This window comes from Schistocerca serialis, chromosome 1 (assembly GCF_023864345.2).
Source record: "Schistocerca serialis cubense isolate TAMUIC-IGC-003099 chromosome 1, iqSchSeri2.2, whole genome shotgun sequence".
In the NCBI taxonomy this organism is placed as follows: Eukaryota; Metazoa; Arthropoda; class Insecta; order Orthoptera; family Acrididae; genus Schistocerca; species Schistocerca serialis.
In genome coordinates, this window is record NC_064638.1 from 408,006,261 (window position 1) to 408,028,202 (window position 21,942).

Below are 21,942 nucleotides of genomic sequence, written 5' to 3' on the forward strand. Positions count from 1 at the left end.
AACTTCTCGAGATTACCGTTAAGGTGAGACATGAAAGTCCAACGACTTAATAACAAAATTTAAAAACAATAACAATAGAGTGGCCGTTTCAATATCACATACTCTTGTTTAATATTTCTTCCAATCCACCTCTATTAGGAGTGAGTTTTACACATAGTATTGGTAGTGGAATGTACAATATCTGCCTACTCCGTACCCTTTTCGAATATCACCGATGTAGTTTTTGAATGAGTCTGTCTTTGATCCTTTATTCTGAAAATTTGTTCTATCAATCGAGTTTACTAAATTCCTCTGTTTCTTATATTACGAAGGTGACAGAATACGTTTCAGACATAAGGGAATAAATGATTAAAATAAGAGGAAAAGTAGTAGCCACCAGAAAACTGCTCCAATCAGATGTTCCTGCAAGGGATCTAATCGTAGTGTTTGCACTGAAGGAGAAAAGCTGAACGAGAGTTGAATGGCTAGAAGTTGGACAGGGGGAGAGGGGGCAGGCTAGAACTATGAGAATTCTCCCCTTATATCTTGAAGTTTGCTATTTGCACTTGACCAGCGACAATTACTCTGATTAAGATACGAATTTTTAGTCTGAAATTAGACAGATCGCGCCGAGTTTGTAACGTGACAATACAAGTACAGTGGGAGTTCTTTCTCCTTCATTCAACGGTACTTATTTGTTTATCTTTAATGATTTTTTTACTGTCACAAGCGTCTTATATACCCCTCCCTTACGCTTTTTGTTATTTGAATTTCTACAGAGTAGTTAATTCTTAGACCAGTACCACCCAGTTTATAAATGTAACAAGTAAGTTTTATCTTGCATCAACGAAATAGTCTATAATTTTGCAAATGAAAACATTATCTGCCATGGGCTATACAGTTTTCGGGTTTATTTGCTATTGAGCAATGTCGACTTTCTACTCATTACCAAACAGTCTTTAGTATATCAAAACATACAAAAAGTGAGATATATTTTATTCTATTTTTGTTTTGATATTTTTTATAAGTTGCTTGGCCAATAACAAAAAAAAAAAAAAAAAAAAAAAATTGGAAACTTTATAGCTCATAAGGAACAATTTTTCATTTGAAGAACATTTCTAAGACATGGACCGACGCATAAACAAAATTATCAAGTGTAATTATGGAGATTCTTATCACCGACAACTTCCTGATAGCTGGCAGAAGATTAAAAGGAAATTCGGATTGAACGATCTCCCGGCAATCAGTTCATTAAAGGCGAAGCACAAGCTCACGGGGAACAATCATAGGAAAGAAAGTACCCGCAGTTATAAGAAGTGTTCTCTTAACATTTTCTGTAATCGCTTTGGAGTAACCGTAGAAAACATAGACCTGGATGGACGGACGGGGATTTGAACCATCTGAGACAGATTTCCGGGTCTTAACAGCAGCGTTCCCTCACCCAGTTAAATTCGGTTTGCGACCTCACTACGCGCTTTCATTGAACCGCTTCAACTGAACGAAAGTCATCTCCATTCAACAAATCAATGCCGAATACTACACCAATCCTCTTCCAATGATTTGATCGTCGTATGAAAGACAAATTAAGATAATAATCCGTGTCAGTTAATTTTATTTTATTCCAAAGCGCACCTCCTACATCTACATCTACAAACTTACTCGGCAAACCACCACACGCTGCGTGGCAAAGGGTACCTTGTACCATTGCTAGTCATTTCATCTCCTATTCCACTCGCGAACACAGCCACGGAAAAAGAACTGTCTAAAAGCCTCCCGTAGGAGGCCTAATTTCTTGCATCTTATCTTCATGGTCCTTACGCGGAATAGACGTAGAATCGTACTGCAGACGGCTTTAAATGCCGATTTTCTAAATCTGCGCAACAGTGCCTTGCGGAAAGAGCGTCGTCTTCCCTTCAGGGATTCTATTTGAATTTACGAAGCACCTCTGCAATACTTGCCTGCCGATCGCACCTACCGGTAGCAAATCTAGCAGCACACCTCTGAATCGCTAGGATGTCTTCTTTACTCCCACCTGGAGGGGATCCAAAACACTCAAACAGTGCTCAGGAATGGGTCGCATAAGCGTTCTGTAGGCCTTCTCCTTTATGAATGAGCTACACTTTCTCAAAATTCTCCCAATAAAACGAAGTCGAGCATTATTCCCCTTCCAAACTACCAATCCGATGTGTTCATTGCATTTCATACAGCTTTGCAAAGTTACGCCTAGATAATTAATCTAAGTGACTGTGTCAAGTTGCACCGTTCTAATTCTGTACTCGAACGTTACAGGATTGTTTCTCCTACTCATGCGCATAATTTTACATTTTTCTGTACATAGAGCAAGATCACCCTCAAACTTTCACATGTGTCACTGGGTTACATGTGTCAGTGGATTACAGTAGAACTCATTATCGTGGATGCAGCGGATTGCCTGCCTCCGCCGTCATTTCACCACAACAAGGGTATCACATGCCGTTTATTGTCATACTATGGCACCAAATTCATACGCTGTAAACAGTGACAAAACTGTTTACAAGCTTTTCCATTAAAAAGAACACTGGGAGCTGGTATATACACACATGTGTATCATTGAATAGCACACAAACACGAAACAAGATGAGCTTCCTGCTTATTCATTCATCCATCCATTCATCGTGTTACAAGAACGAGAACCTACAGGAATATGGAACGAGTCCTGGTATACACTATTAAGACAAAGAAATTACAGAAACTTATTGCGTGTAATGTGTTAATAGTAAACGATAATTTCACTGTTTAGTGCTATTCACGTTTACGTAGACTAAATATAATCAGGTAAATTAGAAACACAGATGCTACTTTGAGAAAAAAAACTGCTGCTTCCTAATTTTTAATATGTACTTATGTTTATGTGTATACAGGGTGTAAATTTTAAGTTGACAAACCAGAATAACTCGAAAAATAAGCTTCACGCGAAAAAATGTGTAGAATCCAAAGTTGATTATTTTCGAGGGGGACATCTGCTGATGCTGATGCTAAAATTAGCCAGCCACCACAGCCCCCTGGGGGTGGGGCGGGAGGCAACTTTAAAATTTCAGATAGGAAGCCCCATTTTTTATTGCAGAATCAGATTCTACATTAAAAACTTCGTACATTTTGTCTTGAACATTTGTTTTCATTCTTGGTAGTTGGCGCTGTAATTCACGAAAATCCATGTTCTCATTTTTGCGTGGAAAATAGTTACGGATAAATAAAAAATACTTATTGACTTCGTAAATTCTGATTCGCTAAAACTAAAGCTGTCCCTCTCTCCCCTTAGGGTGGGGTCTGAGAGAGAGGAATTAGAGTTTTACAAATGTTGACCAAATATTAATTTTTTCCGCAGATTCGGATAACTTTTGTTTGTTTCGTGGCCATGACGCCACACAACTTTTATCAAACAAATCATCTGACTAATTATAGCGAATCAAAATTTACGAAGTAAATAAGTATTTTTTATTTATCCGGAACCATTTTCCACGCAAAAATGAGAACATGGATTTTCTTGGATTACAGCGCCAACTACCAAGAATCAAATCAAAACAAATGTTTAAGACAAAATGTACGTAGCTTCTTATGTAGAATCTGATTCTACAATAAAAAATGGGGGTTCCCATTTGAAATTTTAAAGTTGCCTCCCTCCCCATCCCCAAGGGGCTTGGGTGGCGGGCTAATTTTAGCACCAGCAGATTTCCCCCTCGAAAATAATCAGATCTGGATTCTACACATTTTTTCGTGTTAAGCTTATTTTTCGAGTTATTCTGGTCTGCCAGCTTAAAAATTACACCCTGTATACCTCATCCTTACTTGTCATACAGCTTGATAACAAATATGGCTACTTGACATGTGTCAGTCAGAATTTTTCAATTTCTAAATATTGAGATATTCTATAGAAAGAGTTCCTAATGACTTATATTTTTAATTTTCTTTCTCAACTGGTAGTCATTCCCGATTTATTGCATTCTGTTCGATGGGAGTTTATTGAATATTTTTTCATAGGAATACATAACTACATCCCGAACTCTGGAACAAGGAGGCAAAGTCCACACGAAAATTATTTTTGTGGCTTGTATTGTGACTGTGTATATCATAGTTCAGTTGAAAAGTATTTTTATTCTCCGCATCAAAAACCGTTAAGGAGTAAGTATTAAAAGATCCTTAAAAAGGCGTCTGCAGGACGCGTAGTTACCTGCTATAGGCACTTTTCTTACTGATCGCTTCTGCTGAACAATTAACTTCAGATGTACTGCCATAGAAGATAATTCCATAAGACCATGTTCTTTTACTTACAAGGCGCTTTAGTTCTAGGACTGTATGATCTGGAGATTGTTTTTGTTTCGTATTTCTACGACATTCAGGAAACGCGTGTGCGTTTATGACAACTGTCAGTCATGTTGTTGCTGGAACTTCTTGTAAGTAGCTTTGTTAACATTTATGAAGTATGACTTGAGTGCCATATTATGATAACAAATGACACGATCAAACTTATTTGTGGCGAAATGAAGACTAAGCGAGACAACTGTCTACATGTACGAAAAGGAATTGTTATGTAATCCACCGGTCCACCTTTAGATGAGAGTGTACGCCCTCTAGAAAATGCTAGAAAATAGAACTGATTGACACAGATAACAGCTGTAATTTATCGTGTGTATTATAATTAGCAACTGTTTCCAAATCACAGCACGGTATGGACGACGCAAGGCTGGAGCTCTGTCTTTAAGGAGGTCTCTGTAGACAGGATGTTATATCCTATCTTTGCTATGCGGCGTGTCTACGGAAACTGTTGAGCATGATGTGCATCATAGTAATCTCCATTTCAGGCATCTGTTTGCCACAGAGTACACCTTCGTAATAATTATAACCGTTAGAACTGTTAAATTCTTGCTACATTAACTATCCCAGCTTCAACTAAAAGTTACCACGACATCGCACTCAGTGAAGCAGTTTCTCATTTAAGCCATTGCATGCGTCTTTCTACGTGATTTGCCTCCTCTGAAATACATAAATTAAGACTATCAGGCCTTGGTCTTCGAAAAACCCAGACTGTAGTTGAGCTTGTAAAAGTTCTCGTGAAAAGAAACGTAACAGGAAATTTTTAACAACGCCCCTAAGTGCTCCATTTGTAACAGACCATTTGTAACAGCGTAAGTTTGTCACCTTACGAAATTACACATCATAGACAACGCGTCCTCCCCTTTAGACGATCACCTTGATGAATGACTGTGATCCTGTAATAAGACGTCCATCTCTCAGCTGATTATCATTAGCAATTAGTATTCTGCACTTTATGCTACCGAAACACAATCTTGTGATTTTTCTTCACAAAATGTTACATTCAGTAAATCCTCTCCTTATTTTCGTCCAAGGACATGCAGTTCTAAGAACACGTTTTTACAAGTATCAAAGGTCAAATAAATCGAAAAGTTTAAAGGACTTCTAGACACTGCAAGGATTCTATCTGACTATCCCCTGTTAAAATGATTCCATGAATAGTTAATCGGATGAGAAACACTTTGTAACTGGATTTTCGTACTTCAGTGGATACTGTTAAGACCAAATTCTGGACGGTGCAACTGTAGTTCTATACTCTAAATGTAACTTTATTAGTTGACAAAAGTAGCTGTAAATTTACGATTGTATTGCACTTCATATATTACCATTACGTACATAATTCTGAACTCAGATATTTCTGAACACGATATCGTATCTTAAACTGACGTTCATTATTTTCCTGCTTCATCACACCTTGAATTTAATTACAGCACTACTCTACTCAATATTAGACGTATCAAATTAAATTTGCAACTGAATATTGTAAGCTTCTTTGCAACCATTCTTTTTGTGGTATGTATTAAAATATAAAAGTTGTTAAATGTTCGTTAGTTGAGATTACGCTGTGCGAAGAGAAATTTAAAAAAGGTGTGTTCATAGATACTTTAACTTTTACAAAATTTGCCATACGCACTGAAAAAATATTAAACCACATATAATTCGTCCTACAATAGCGTGCAGAGTTGTGAAGCGTTTGTAAAAATTCCAAATAAGCTTTCGCTTTTGCAGTGATCATTGTTTTCTGCAAATATTACTCCAGATACTTGTTATACGTCGTATTATTTGCGAACAAACTGTAGCTGGTACTACGTAACTCACCAAAAGTAGGAGAGATGTTCAAACAAGTTTCGATGGAACAGAGAATTTCTTAAAACCGCTTAAAATCATGGTAAAGTCGTGGAAACTAGTTTGATTCCGAGCTGAATACTCCGGGTACAGAAAATTGTAAATAATCTGACATACTATTTTGAAGCTGCATCGCTCAGATGTCACAAATTTATACATTTTAAAATTTTTAATCGAGGGATAAATTTAATAACTTTTAACTGAACATACAAATAAAGAGTGAACACTTAAAGAGCAACATTTTCAAGCAGAAGTGAAGTATGAACTATTAATGTACTCATTATTTTCGTCTGTGTTGTTGACGGCAGACATACTTCAACATAAAGTACTTAACTAAAAAACACAAATTAGTTAACATGCTTCTACATTCATATAATTTAAGGGAATGGAGCCAGGCGACGTCTTCTACAACCGGACCATCAATATTTCGATAGGTGAATACATCGTCATTTCCAAGATACAAATGCAACGAGGAGCGCCGTTCAAGTAACTGTACAACCTTGGTACATGGAACAGATGCAAAAACACGACACATTTCTGCATGTGCCTCACATACAGAGATTTTACATTTACTTGAACGGCTCTGTCTCATTGCATTTGTGTCATGCAAATGGCGGGGTGTTCACCTGCCAAAATATCAGAGCGGCGGTTGTAGAAGATGTAGCCTGGCTGCATTCATTTAAGTTGTTTCCCATTTTGTGCGCCGGGATAAACTCAAGTTTCACATTACTTGCATACGTTTCAGTAATCTCTGCCTTTTGAGCAGTGACTATTTTAAATTCCAGTCGCGCTTCTCAAAGACTGTATTCGATGTTCTTCTAAGTGTTTCCCTCAATTTTATATCGTTATACTAAAACAAGGCAGCTGTACAGCTAGAACTGAACTCTAGTTGTTGTCATTTCCGTATTATACTATGAAACTACGAGATGATGAACTTTATAATACGAATAATGATCTAAAACTTATACACGAAACTGAAATAATTCTGTCTGACCGTTTTACAATACACGCAGTATTTCTGTTATCTCTTAGCTCTAAGTTAAAACACTGCGATAAAGAAAGTTTATCTGAAAATCATTACAAATGTTAGTTTCTTTCACTTGCAGTAGTCAAACCTCTTGTTACAAAGAGGAAATTAGATACGTTCTGCCCGCAAAAAGACATCATTTACGGGAAATATTAATATATCTTTTGACAGTTTAAATGCTGATATCGTTGATTATGTTAAAAAAGGTTGAAATCTACAAAAATGCTCAAAATGTACAAAATCAGTGTTACGTCCCACGTCTTTCGATTTCACAATCATTACGCAGAGTAAAACTATGCTAAAAATTTGCTTCATGTTAATCAATAATTCATTGCAACTAGTACATAGGAAATTAATTACGGAACTTTAATGCATAACATGCTGAAATTTGTATTCGCAAAATATTCCGTAGTTAAGTTCTCGATTGTCTGTCCCTTTGATGCAGTATTTCAACTCGTAGCAAAAGCAACGGGATAGCGATTCTTATACTTTCAGTCTTTCGCTCCCTTTTTGAAGATCGCAAGGATGAGGATAAGTAACTACTTTTTAACATTTTTAATCTGATACTTTTAGCTCATGAAAGAGATTGGGCAACTGAACTGTGAACAACATTATTATGCACATTTACAAGGCTCCTTCAACTGCTGCCCGAAATTCAAGTAAGTGTTAATTAAATCTTCTCTCTATTCTTCTATTGAATCATTTCCACTCACATCTTGTAAAATAAAGAAAATTCTTTCTGTATTAGACAGATATTAGATCAGCGAGCCTCTTGAAGTTTTTATAAGACGGAAGAAGTGACCACATCGCGTTATATAAAAAATGCAGGAAATACTAACACTGGACAGTAAGCGAAATAAAATAATACATGTTTTGGTTAAGGAGATCCTTTACGATTGAACAGTTAGTCATTCTGGAATCCCAGCTGCAAATTTGACACGAAGAGTTAGTTAGATTCAGCCAGGGTGTACTGAACAAAGAAAGACGGGAGTCCTCTAGATGCAAGTGAAAGGACTACAGACAAATACACACTTTGCTAATATTGCGTAATGGTATTGTAGCTATAGAATTAACATCTCCTCTTTTAGATCTTCCTCCGTTGCGAAAATCTCTGTGATTCCGTACATACTCTGTTGTAAGATTTATTGAAACGAACTGTTCCCTGGCGACCTCAGTAAGTTTGTTAATGTTGGAGAAGAACAGTAAGAAATTATGCAAATTATAAGGAAAACTTAAACCTCCACTTTTACTGGCTGTAAGAGACTTCCTCAGACTATAATTAAAAATGAGAACCGAACTGAAAATCTCCTTCTTCCATAGCGTGTGAAATTGTTAACAAGTTTAAAAGTGTTTATTCAATTGTATTTTATTATTTCTTGTTAGTATGATAGCGTTGGCTGTAAGAGACTTTCTTAGATTCCAACACAGAAAGAAAACTGTACGCAAAATCTTCTTTAATCCAGACAGTCCGAAATTTGAATCAAAACATTGAAACAAGCGGACTGAGAGATGCAACACACCAAAATAAGTAGCGATCATACGTTCTGATGTATTGATGGCGGTTATCGTTGAAACAAGCGATTTTCGGCTATATCTTTTTTTTTCCACGCCAGGTTAACCTGACTGTTAAAACCGCTCAAATAACCGAATTCTGAAATAACCGATTTTCGTTTTATATTCCTATTATTTCCTGTAATAAACATAAAAATCGAACAAAGACTGAAAAATTTCGACTCTCTCAGTTTCAATATACATTGAATCACATAAAACAATGAAACAGGCAAATAAAAGAAAAGTTATTCCACCCACTGTTCGCTGCTTTTCTCGAAAATTGATAAGTGGTCGAATACAACAAAAAATCGCCAGTGTTTTTCTATTGCTTCTAGTTTTTTGAAACTGTGCTCAAAAATCATGTTGTATTTGGGGATCATATCAATATTTGGTCATTATCGGTAGTCAGTGCTGACTGGTGACAACTGAAGTTGAAGAATTGTGTTTTTCGTGTTAATTTGTCCGTTTTTAAGGGTTACAAGTAGATAGAGGCATATTCTGTAGATACAGCAGATCAGGCATTTTCTGTTCTTATTGCATACTAGGAATGAATTGTTGTGAAAATTTATTACTGGTACCAGAATTTCGTTTCCCTTTTATTATCTCATAGAAATGACAGATAAGTCAATTTTTTAAAGCCAATGAAACACATTATTTCATTGCTACATGACTTCGCAAAAATATTTCCAGACTTGGGTTGGTGTCTTTCTGCAATGTGACGGACGTCCAGCGACGACAGCGAGAAACTACCAAATAGACCATGTGGGGGCAAGTTTAGCTCACTGCACGTACACGCGTTCCTTAAGCCGCGACACATAGCAACATGGACATTATTGTCTCAGCAATGTTATACCAATTCTTATGTCATGTGATTGTTGCACATTTCTGTCGGGATTTTTATTAAAATGGCAGTGATCGCTTCTCCCACTTTCTACAATAACACAATATTTCAAACCAAAGCAAATTCTATGAATAAAAATTACTCCTTTTTTAAAAAAATTATTTAAAGATGAAAAAAAATTGCACTACTGTTATGGATATTTCAGGTTTCTTACTCGCTTGTTAGTAAAAAATCAGGATCACGCGTTATAATTGAGGCTATACAAATCCCGAAAAATACCGGTTATTCAGAACTAAAACACCGGTTTCGATTTATCGCTTCCCTGTTTTAATGGAATGGATTTCAGCAACAATCAGCTGTGTTGTTTTAAGCTACACATTTACAGATTGTTGACGGATGAAAGTTGTTCTTACTTAGCCTGTGCTAGTAGTGTGTGATATTTAAATTCCATCTGAATGCAGGTGAGGAGTCCCGGTTGGGCACCAATTCACAATTATTATCTATCTTTTAATTTTTTAAATGTCATGGCTACTACATGCGCTTATATTTGATGCAAGAATTCTGCTTGGTTGTGACCCTGTTAAAATTAATTTACAAATATTTAAGGATGTGTGATATAATTTATAATGAGATTGGGTTTGCTGTTTCTTATTGACTGTTTTTTATGTATCGTTATCTCAGAAATTTAGTTTTGGTACTACTAAAGCGTCCCTTGTAAAGAGCGATTTGTGTAACAGAATGCAGGAAACAAAACACCAACATTACTGACTGTAAATTTAGCCCGTTATACAGATGGTGTCTCCCTTAGTGTGGTTTGCACAAATTAATTCGTCAGCCTCGAACGAAAACTAAAAACATTGCAGCAATTTAACGAAAAATGATCCAGAAACGTTAAGCTGAAACTATGCTAAACCAGAAGCGTGATTTGAACACTGTAGTGCTTTACTAGTAGGACATTGTATGGCATTTTCTTCATCTTAAGTTATGAACTGACGTATCCAGTCTATTACAATAAAAGCTTTGATTTCGTGTAGACGCCGAACGACAGTGCAACTTGGCATTTTTCACTTACATAAACCATCGACGCAGGAGAGAGAAGTGAAAAAGAACACAAAAATTATGAGAGCGATCGAGAGTAGTATCTCGGATTTTTCTGGTACAGACTGTCTTTCCTTGTTTCCCTTAGCCGCCGATTGTTTAAAACTTAGGAAACTGTAAAATAGTTACTCATAGGTAGAAAATTTTGTTGTCACAGACTGAAGCTGATTTTACTCTCAAGTATCAAACGATTAATGTGTGAGAAATTACACAAAATAGAATCACTCTATGTGGACGGTAGCCACCGATATTCCTTATTTAGAAGCAAATCTAGTAACGAAAATATTAAACAATGTAGTAAAAATTGATAGAGTGGTACTTAAACTGTTAAAATCTTTAAAGCTGAAGCTAAAATCCAAGTTACTCTTAGCATGACAGACTTACAGACGCATCGACTGATCTCAGAAACCATCTGTGATGCCAATTGCAAGAGCCTTCTGCTGAGAACCTAGAAGACGACAGGAACGCTATAATATGACGCTCCATAACAAGAGCTAAAGACTACAGCTACAAAAATTCACTGTGACTCAATCGCCGTTTTGATATTGCCAAGCATTTATTAATACCATTAACTCATTCCTCCCTTTTATTAATCTACACACGTTTTAAAACATCCTGAGTTACGTTTCTAATTTCATTGTTTCATTTTTCTTTCAGCTTCTTGGAAAGCTATGTCACGACAACGTATAGTAGCAGCTGGCTGTCATGGATTAAACGGTATGTACGATACTTTCACTGTAGGTTACGAAACCACCTGATTATAAAACTGTTCACACATATTTGTATTACACTATTTACTTTATTTACTTACGTTTTGGCCGGCCACGGTGGCCGAGCGGTTCTAGGCGCTTTAGTCCGGAACCGCGCGACTGCTACGGTCGCAGGTTCGAATCCTGCCTCGGGCATGGATGTGTGTGATGTTCTCAGGTTAGTTACGCTTAAGTAGTTCTAAGTTCTAGGGGACTGATGACCTCAGATGTTAAGTCCCATAGTGCTCAGAGCCATTTGAACCATTTGAACTTACGTTTTGACTGCACGGTTAATCAACCAAAATAACGTGTTCTGCGTAAAAGACTCATTTGTTTGTTCCAGAGATGTTACATGACACTCACTGATAATCTCCGAATTTTAACTGCAATTTTCATTAAACTGTACTATAGATATGTTTTAAAGAAATAATTCTCTTTATTTGCTACCTCTCGCGTTAGTATACGAGACTATCTGAGAATATGATGAAGCAGAAACAGTTTCATCAATCCCATTGCATGCATGCCGAAAACGAATAATGTGCTGCAGATGTAGGCTCGGGTGCTATTATGGAAGCTAATGAACTTTAAGGACAAGAACCTAAAATAAACTGTTAGTAATCAAACAATACTGAGGAAATTTTCCATTGAACAAAACACAATAGTCGTTTTGTGTTACTAATGCTAGATGGAGCAGTGGCAGCCGAGGTAACTTATTCTGTGTAATCTACAACTTTCATGAAAATGCTATGAGACGATCGGCCACTTTATGCACTTTAATAACTTTCAAATGTCTTGACTGTACCTTTTAATTATTTCCAAAATTACCTTACTCGTTTCGTCGTTCCATCATTTTCAAAGGTAAATGTTACGTCATAATGTGATTCATAGAAAACTGTCAAATGGATATATTGTATCTCGTCTACACTCTTGAGCAAAAGACAAATGCAAACCGTGTAAGTTGCAGTATCGTCTATTACTAGATATTAAGATTCTCAAGAAAATAAATAGTAGAAGTCGATTTTTGCCTGGAGTCCTGTAGTGACAAATAAAGAATACTACTGTGTCAAACTGTTATGACGAGCAACAGCATTTTTCATGAGGTGAACTGTGAACTCTAACGGAAATGAAACAGTGGCTGTAGAATTAAAAATAGTAATCCACCTTTTTCATACGGAAAATAATAAAACCAACACGTTCTTGATATTCATAGAAACAGATGGACGAGACAATCAAATATATTGAGTTATAAGTTAGTATCTAAGCGACTGCAAATGTCGAAACGGTCCACATGAGTCTCCCTTGTTCTACTACTATTTCCTGAGATATAATTCAGAACTAAATACGAGTTGAAATAATATTTCTGGCAGCCATATCGAAGCCCTCATCAGCAGCTCGATTAAGTCAGCGAGATAGTAGTACAAAACAGGAAGTATGTTAAACAAGTTACTGAAATTGGACGACTGTCGAATGTCTTTAGCGCCTATAAGGGCCTAGTTGTGAGGTCGTTGTTCTATGTGGTCTCGTATATATTCCATTGATGGCGTGCTATCAACGTTCAATGCATAAAAATTAAATAAAAAACGACATCAATGTTAAAAAAAAGCTGAAGAAATTCCTCCTCTCAATTAAAAGATTCCACTGATAGTTAACCATTAGACCTGCCGAACGGCTTGAATTTTTTTGACTCTGCCAAGACGTGACAAAATGTACGTCTGAATTTATATGATGCGTAGTTGTTACCATTAAACACATTTTCTTGCAATAGATTAGCAACGTTTTCGAACACTTTCTGGAGCGATTCCTCTCTTGTGTAACATCTTTTTTGTTATCCAGCAAATATACATATTTTAATGTATTATGTATGTATTTAAAATTAATGATTTCAAGTTGTACCTTGAGAGCATATGAAAAATCCTAGAATAATTAGGAAGGTATTTTATTGAGGGATATACATACATGGCATGGATGAAAGTGGGGTTTTAAAATAACAGTACTCACGCCGCATCAATGACTAGGTCATTAGAGACGAAGCAGGCGCATAAATTAGACATGATGGGAAAGAAAATGGGCAATGTCCTTTGCGGAGGATTCGGTCGGACATTCCCTTCAATTTATTTAAGGTGACAATGGGAAATCTAAATGTGGATGGCTGAATTATGATTTGAATCATATTTCTTCCCACTGCGATTCCATTAACTCCGGCGCTACCTCATTCGATCCACGGGAGAGAATACCACCGCAACTAGGACACTGTGACTAGGTACAACGAAATTCTCGATACAGCCTGTTTTGTGAGTAGTTACTGTTTCTGTCATTTATCAAAACCTTTTCTCACTTCACCTTATTATGTCACAGTAACGGCACTAGTGTTTTTAAGTTGCAATCATGCATGGCTGCCACCATTTTCAAAGTAGTACGTCATGGGTGCAACAGGCAATCGAAATCGTAGCAGGAACACTACGGTTTCCGTTCATTAATTTTACCATACTTAACCAAATGACACATACCTATCAAGTTCTTCTATATTATTAAATACGTCTCTCTGTTTGGTAGTCACGTAATAAGGTGATCAATTTTTGCAGTTTTAAAAATGTTCAGTAAACACAGAGAACTTCCTCGTTGAAAATAAATCGCACCCCGCGAAGAAAAATGACACAAGTGGGAGAACGGCAATTTTCAGCTTGCCACTGAAAAATACGTGTGGAGTGCTCTAACGTGGTTGAAAAATATGATGGAATTTACTGTCAACAATACTTACTTCAAATTTAAAAGAAGCTTATACTGTTTCAATATACGTTTTATAGAATTAATTCCTTAAGTTAAGTTTTCTCAAGTACTGCATTTTTAGTTGTGGCACTGTTCTTTCCGGGGTGTGATATTTTGCCCCTGAAATCATCGCCATTGAAACTTAGGTATTCATTCACATATCATTCTGATCTCACCGATGAATCAACGATTGGTTGCATGTTGTAAAAAAAATTAATTTGAAGCTTTCTTGCTACAGTTTTCGGCGAAATGAACTAATCAATTTCTGAAAGATTGAATATAACTTTATGTATGTCATTTCTAACGAAAAGTGCTGCGATGGAGTGACGTAAATACACCACAGTGAAAAGTCTGCTCTTCAACAGAGAGAACTTCCCGCCCTCTCTTTCTGACAGCGAACCGAATCCGTACTTAACGGGTAGTGCACTGTCAAGTGAAATATCGTAGCATAAGTTTCAACCCGATTCAAATATTTAGAGAGAGTCGTAGGGTCTAGTTCGAGTCCATGCCCGATAAACATTTTTAAGTTGTTTGTTTTCGACCTTACTCAGAGAAAGAAAATAGTTCACGTTTTCCACGACGAATTACAGCTGACCAAATGATGTGGTCGACTTTCCAGTCGGAGAAGCTCAATGGGAAAGCATAATGATTCGGCTAGTGTTATTCCTGATATTTTCCACAGATCATTAATGGAGAACTAATCGATATCTGAAAGACTGAATATGACATTAGCTATTTCACTTCTTTAACGAAAACTGCTGCGATGGAAGAGAAGAAATAAATGAAGAACTTGCAGTGATTGTACTAATATTCAGATTTATTTCAACGTTATGAAATCTGAACGTATATCAAGTCTATGAAGTTGATATCAAGGATCTCGAAGATGAGCCGACCACAGGCGTCACAGTATAACACGAATAAGAAGGGCAAGAAAAAAAGGCACTCGCGTCAATATCTACAACTAAATGAATTTTTGCTCTGCTTGTCTGAAATCTTAGTCTCGTAAAGTCGATGTGGGTAGAATGATAGACACTGAGTGAAACTACGCTACATCACTGGATAGGAGAGAGAGGGAAGTTGAGAAATAGGAAAGAGTTACTGACAATTGGAACCGTTAATCCAGTCCGAAAGATAAGATAAGATAGACCTCCACTTATCCCGAAACTGTGTCCAGGATCTTAACTACCGACATAGTCGCTCTGCTCACCTACTGGCTGCATGTACGGATTACTATAAAATTTCGAAAGTGCTTGTTATTACTGTTCACGAGCAGAACGCTAATTTGTGAGGCAGTGAGGTGATCTAGGCGCGCATCCCATCCAAGAGCTTCTTTCTTTGAGTATACTTAAAACATTTGACTTTCAAAGAAGTTAAAAATATTTATCGTATATGGGCTACCGCTACACCGTTTTTTTTGTCAGGTTTCAGTCTATAAATATTTGAGGTACGGTGTAACTTACGCTAGGATAGTTCACTTGACACTGCATTGCCCAGTTAAGTACGGATTCGATCCGCTGTCAGAGAGAGAGAGTTTTTGGCAGGGAAGTTCTTTAAATTGAAGAGCCTAAGTTTCACTCTGCTGCATTTACGTCAAATCATCGCCGCATTTTTCATTAAAGAAATGACATAAAAATGTTATCTTCAGTCTTCTAGAAATCGATTAACTGACGTGCGTTGGTGTGTTGCAATGGTATCTTGACTTCCCACACCCTTATGGGCTAAGTTCTGTTTGGGTTTACTTCTCAACTTCTGAAACCCAACACGAAAACAGTTAAGACACGAGCACACGCAGATCTAAAGGCACATCAGCATTTAGGTAATATGGCGTTCCCGCGATATCAATGGAATCGGGGCATGGCATTTCATCATCAGACACGCACATTTATAGTGAACCTTTACTGGTTAGCACAAAATACTTTCGGCATGCGGATTTTTGTCTGTGAAAAAATGAGTGTTTGTTAGTGCATAATGTCGTCTGTACAACATGTGAATTCATCGGCGGATAACACCAAAGTAGGGAACTGGCACTGTAATACGCACTGCTGTAAATATCAGTGTACAAACTGTGCTGTCGTGGATAATTTCCGACCACTATTTCCTGGACTTCCTGCAGATGGTATTCTTCCCTACCACGCCACATCAAGATACACGAAACCACATAAACTGCGATGTAAGATATGACTGACGAAGCAAGGAGAACATCAAAAGAAGACCAGTACAGTCAAAGAGGGCACTCCTGACCAAACGAAGTCTATTACGAGGGCGTGCTGAAAAATAACGCATCCGATTTTTTTTTTTGCGAAGACTCTTAAAACTTATTATTAACGTTCTGCATCTTTATTGTTCATGTCTGTATATTTATTTCTCAACACGATCGCCCTGGCGACGAACACAGTTCCCCCAACGAGAGACCAGTATGTTGATACCGTGTCTGTAGCCTGTTAGTCGACGGAAGCACAACCTCACCTGCGCTTCTACTACGTCATCGAAGACGTTCTTTAAGTTTTGCAAACAGATGGAAATCGGATGGGGCGAAGTCGGGAGTGTATGGAGGATGATCGATGATAGAGAACCCAAAGCGTCAGATTATTTAGGACGCCGCGGCGCTCGTGTGTGTTCTGGCATTCTCATGCTGAAGGAGAAGGTGCTCCATATGTTGACGAACTCTTAGAATTCGAAATTCAATTACAGCAGGCTGTTGCTCACGCACCGACTTACTGATTGGTCGACTATGATATTACTGTACCTGGGAGTGAGGGGGCTTCGGTCGGCTACTCGTGAGTTTTTAACATGGTATTTCACGAGGACATGCTAAAACACTTGATAGTGTCCGCACAACTGTCTTGGAATCATGCGGTGCGTTTTCCATAGTCACTACTGTACTTGTTTATTGTAACGTCGCTGTGTGTTTCCGATAAGAGCCACGGGAGGCCAAGTTCTGTAATGTCGTGGTGGGGTAGTACTTTACACACCGCCATTTTACACGCTACAACCGGAGCCCTTTAGTGGCAAAGGGCTGAAAATATGTACACATGGAGACTAAAGATGTAGAACGTTAATAACGTTTGCTTTATTTAAGAAGGGTTTAGAGTTTTCATATAGAAAATTCAGAGGCATTACATTTCAGCCCGGTCTCGAAGTTTCAAAACATCGGCCTCAATTTGAAGAACAACTTTCCGAGAATGTACGTCTAGAGCCCAGCACTGCATGGTAGTGAATGATGGACTGTGGAGAATGAGGAAAAGAAAAGAATCGAAGCGTTCCAGATGTAATGCTATAGACCAGTGGTTCCCAACAGGTGGTCCGCGGACCCCTAGGGGTCCGCGAGCTGTGCCAGGGGGGTCCGAAAGGTGCTATTAGAAAAAATATATATTAAATATATTTAGTATGACAGCAGATTTTTTGTTCTGGGCGCTCAATATTTTTCCAATAATGAAGATGACAATGTTTTTTCTATGTACCAAAAATAGGAAACGTATAAAAAGACTCTTAATTTGGCTTTTTTATGTACTTGATACTGTGATGTGACAAGGTACCAATCATGCACGATGAGGGGGTCCTCGAGAAAATTTTGTTGGGAACCCCTGCTATAGACGGATGTAGAAAATTAGGCGGACTGATAAGAAATGAAGAGGTTCTGTGCAGAATCGAGGAGGAAAGGAATATGTGCGAAACACTAGAAGTAGGGACAGGATGATAGGACATGTGTTGGGAAATAGTACGATTGGGAATGCTTTTGTTGGTAAGAGGAACAATGGAACTCTCTTCGGACATGCATGCATGTATCAAACAGCGACTTTTCAGTAAAATGTCGTCCTTGCACGGGAATTACGTAAAATGTATACGAGTACAGGTAGTGGCACAGAAAGGTCGACTAACGAAAATTTGGGTCTGGTTCTGCACAGATTGACAATGCGATTAACGCGACCGCCCGCGGTAAGTCACGGTCCGACACAAATTTTCGCTGTCGTCATTCCCTAATGCAGCTGATGGTTGTTCCTATTCAAAGCTTCGAATGCATTTCATGTATGAAGGAATAATTTCCATAGCAGTAGAAGGAGCTGTAGACAGTAGAAATAGTGGTGCAAGACACAGATTGGAACATATGTAATAAATATTGGAGCGCTTTGGGTGCAAGTTCTAGTGTGAGGTAAAGAGGTTGGCACAGGAATGGAAGTCGTGGCGGTCCGCACCAAAACAGAGGGCAGAGGGATGATGACAATAGAGAAATAGAGAAAGGGAAAGTGTGTGTGGGGGGGGGGAGGGGGAGAGATAGAGAAAGGGGGAGAGAAAGAGAGAGGGAGAAACCAAGAGTAAAATCGTCGAACTGCGAAGTCGGCTGTTGGTGCCTTCAGTTGGAGTCACTTGTAACAGAAATTACAGAATGTCAACAAAGCTCCTGCCACTTCGTGTCCAACTAATAATGACGAAAGTAATAGGATCACTGGGTCTAACTGATACAGCTCTCGAAATCGACACTGCGGTACATGTATCACATCACTCAGGGAAGACGTTTGTGATGTACGTAGGCATTAATATGAGGCAGCACCTTCACGAGCGACAAACTGTCTCTGCCCGTTCTCGGTTGTTTGGCGCTTTCTACGCGGTTTGTCGTCATATTGCACACTCCGCTCGGTTGCACCGGACCCCTTAAGCGACAGGTGCACCCCGCGGCTTCCCGTATCACGCTTTAAAATATACTGAACGCTGCGCCGGCTGCATTGCAGAGCCACATGGCGTGGGATCGATGTCCGCAGGCCACAGGCGCGCCACGTATATTTAGCCTACACTGTTATTGACGTTATCCGGGAAAATTTTATTCTGCCGGCGCGGCGGCGGAGGATAGGTGGAGGCGGAGGTGGAGGTGGAGGCGCGGCCGCAGTCGCGGCGGAGCGCGGCTGCCCGGCTGGCCGTCCCCTAAACGGGAGTCCGCCGCCGCCGCCTTCTGCACCAGCGGCTCGAAAAAGTGGGTGCAACACAAAGGAAGTGCATGGCGGTCAGTGTGGCGCAAAAAATATGCAGCGGCGGCGGCGTGCTGGTGCACGTCTTCAAACGGTGCGCCGCCCGGCCGGCTGACACGCGCCGCTGACACGCAGAATTAGGCCGAGCTGAGGCGAGGTGGCGCCGGCGGCGGTGCGGTGCATGCGGTGCTATGCGCCCGCCTTGTGACGGCGAGCCCCGGAGGAAGTGCAGCGCGACCGGGCCCGCATTCCTCCCGTTCGCTCTTCCGGAACACACACGGGCGCAAAAATGGCCTCATTTTGAACGTCCCTCCCCTCTTCTTAGATGGAAAAGAATTGCTCATTGTCAATGAAGAGATGTGATTGATTCATTATCGTTTTTATATTTCCTAACGACACAGTGAAGCCAGTACACAGGGGTGACAAAGATCTTATGATACCCCCAAATATCGTGTCGGACCTCTTTTTGCCCGGCGTAGCGCAGAATTCGACCTGGCATGGACTCCACAGGTCGTTGGGAGCCCCTGCATCAATACTGATTCATGCTGCCTCTACGGCCGTCCATATATGCGAAAGTGTTGCTTGAGCACGATTTTGTGCACGAATTGATTCTCGGTTATGTCTCATAAACATTAGCTCGGGATTCATGTAGGGCGATATGGGTCGCCAAATCATTTGTTCGAACTGTCCAGAATATTCTAACCAGTCGTGAACAACGGTGGCCAAAGTGAAACTTCCTGGCAGATTAAAACTGTGTGCCGGACCGAGACTCGAGCTCTGGACCTTTGCCTTTCGCCGGCAAGTGCTTTATCATTTGAGCTACCCAAGCACGACTCACGCCCCGTCCTCACAGCTTCACTTCTGCCAGTACCTCATCTCCTACCTTCCAAACTTTACAGAAGCTCTTCTGCGAACCTTGCAGTACTAGCACTCCTGAAAGAAAGGAACTGTGGCCAGGGGTCATGGTGCACTGCCACACATAAAAATTTCGTCGTTGTCTGCGAACATGAAGTGGATGCAAATGGTCTCCAGGAGGCCGAACATAACTATTTCTAGTCAATGATCAGTCCAGTTGGAACAGATGAACCGGTCCATTCCATGTTAACACTGCCCACACCATTATGGACCCACCACAAGTTTGACAACCTGGGTCCACCGCTTCGTGGGGTCTTTGTCGCACTCGAACCCTACCACCGTCCGCAGCTCGTGGTCGTGCGGTAGCGTTCTCGCTTCCCGCGCACGTGTTCCCGGGTTCGATTCCCGGCGGGATCAGCAATTTTCTCTGCCTCGTGATGACTGGGTATTGTGTGATGTCCTTAGGTTAGTTAGGTTTAAGTAGTTCTAAGTTCTAGGGGACTGATGACCATAGATCTTAAGTCCCATAGTGTTCAGAGCCATTTGAACTATTTTTTGAACCCTGCCACCAGTCGTTACCGACCGAAATCGGGACTCATCTGACCGGGTAACGGTTTTCCAGTCGTCCAACCGATATAGTCACGAGCTCAAGAGAGGGGCTGTAGGAGAGGTCGTTCTGTTAGCAAACGCGCCGGCCGCATTCGCCGAGCGGTTCTAGGCGCTTCAGTCTAGATCCGCGCGACCACTACGGTCGCAGGTTCGAATCCTCTCTTGGGTTTGGCTGTATGTGATGTCCTTAGGTTGGTTAGGTTTAAGTAGTTCTAAATTCTAGGGGACTTATGACCTCAGATGTTAAGTCCCATAGTGCCCAGAGCCATTTTTTTGTTAGCAAACGCACTCGCGTTGGTCATCTGTGCCATAGCTCTTTAACGCCAAATATCGCCGCACTCTCCGAACAGATACGTTCGTCGTACGTTTCACATTGATTTCTGCGGTTGTTTCACTCAGTGTTAATTGTTTGTCAGCTCGGCCAACTCTGCACAAACTCTGCTGCTCTCGGTCGTTAAATGAAGGCCGTCGCCACTGTGGTGGTGAGAGGTAATGCCTGAAACTTGCCATTTTCAGCGAACTCTTGATTCTGAGGATCTCGGAACACTGAATACCGTAACATTTTGTGAAACGGAACGTCCCATGCGTCTAGCTCCAACTGAGGTTCCGTTTTCAAAATCTGTTAATTCCCCTTGTGTGGTCATAATCGCGTCGGAAGCTTTTCACATAAATCACTGCCCTTTTATACTGTATGTGTGCGATACTAACGCCAACTGTATATGGGCATATCGCTGTCCCATGACTTCTGTCGCCTCAGCGTATTGTAAAAAGGGAGAAGTAAATGAAGATGATATGGGTGTTATGACACTGCGAGAAGAATTCGACAGATACAGAAAGATCCAGGTGAAATCAAGGCCCCTTGAGTAGATGGTATTCCCTTAGATCCTTGGTAGAGCCAACCAAAACAAATCTATTCCACCTGATGTGAGAGATAAGCTCACCGAACAAAAAAATAGTCATGGCAGTACGCACGCACAGCTGATTCGTTAAGCCTTTCAGCCCCTCGCGTACTGGCTTTACGTGAGCGGAAGGAAGTAGCGATCAGTGAGACACTTATGTTTCAGGTGGACACTGTACGTAAAAGTGGGTAAAAGCAAGGACGTGACAGAATGGTAGAAAGGGGCAATCGTCTTTACTTATCGCCGTAAGCTGCATAAAGTTGCTGTATCTGTTGGTGCTTCGTGCAGACTTCTGTGTCTACTACCAGTGGTGTATCACACTTCGCCACGAAACGTGACGTCACAATTGTTTTCGGAAAAAGATCCTCACATAGAGGAACGTAAAAGGTGTTTCACGACTTTTTGAATCAAA

General features: G+C 39.8%; 1 long non-coding RNA gene across 2 annotated transcripts in view; it reads left to right on the top strand.

Moving 5' to 3' along the window:
- The window catches only part of LOC126471898 (uncharacterized), a 449,404-nt gene that overhangs the window by 382,507 nt on the left and 44,955 nt on the right, over positions 1 to 21,942 (top strand). For both annotated transcript variants that reach the window (XR_007586366.1, XR_007586367.1), the window contains exon 2: positions 11,349 to 11,408. This is a non-coding gene — a long non-coding RNA (uncharacterized LOC126471898). The remainder of the gene's footprint in view (positions 1 to 11,348; positions 11,409 to 21,942) is intronic.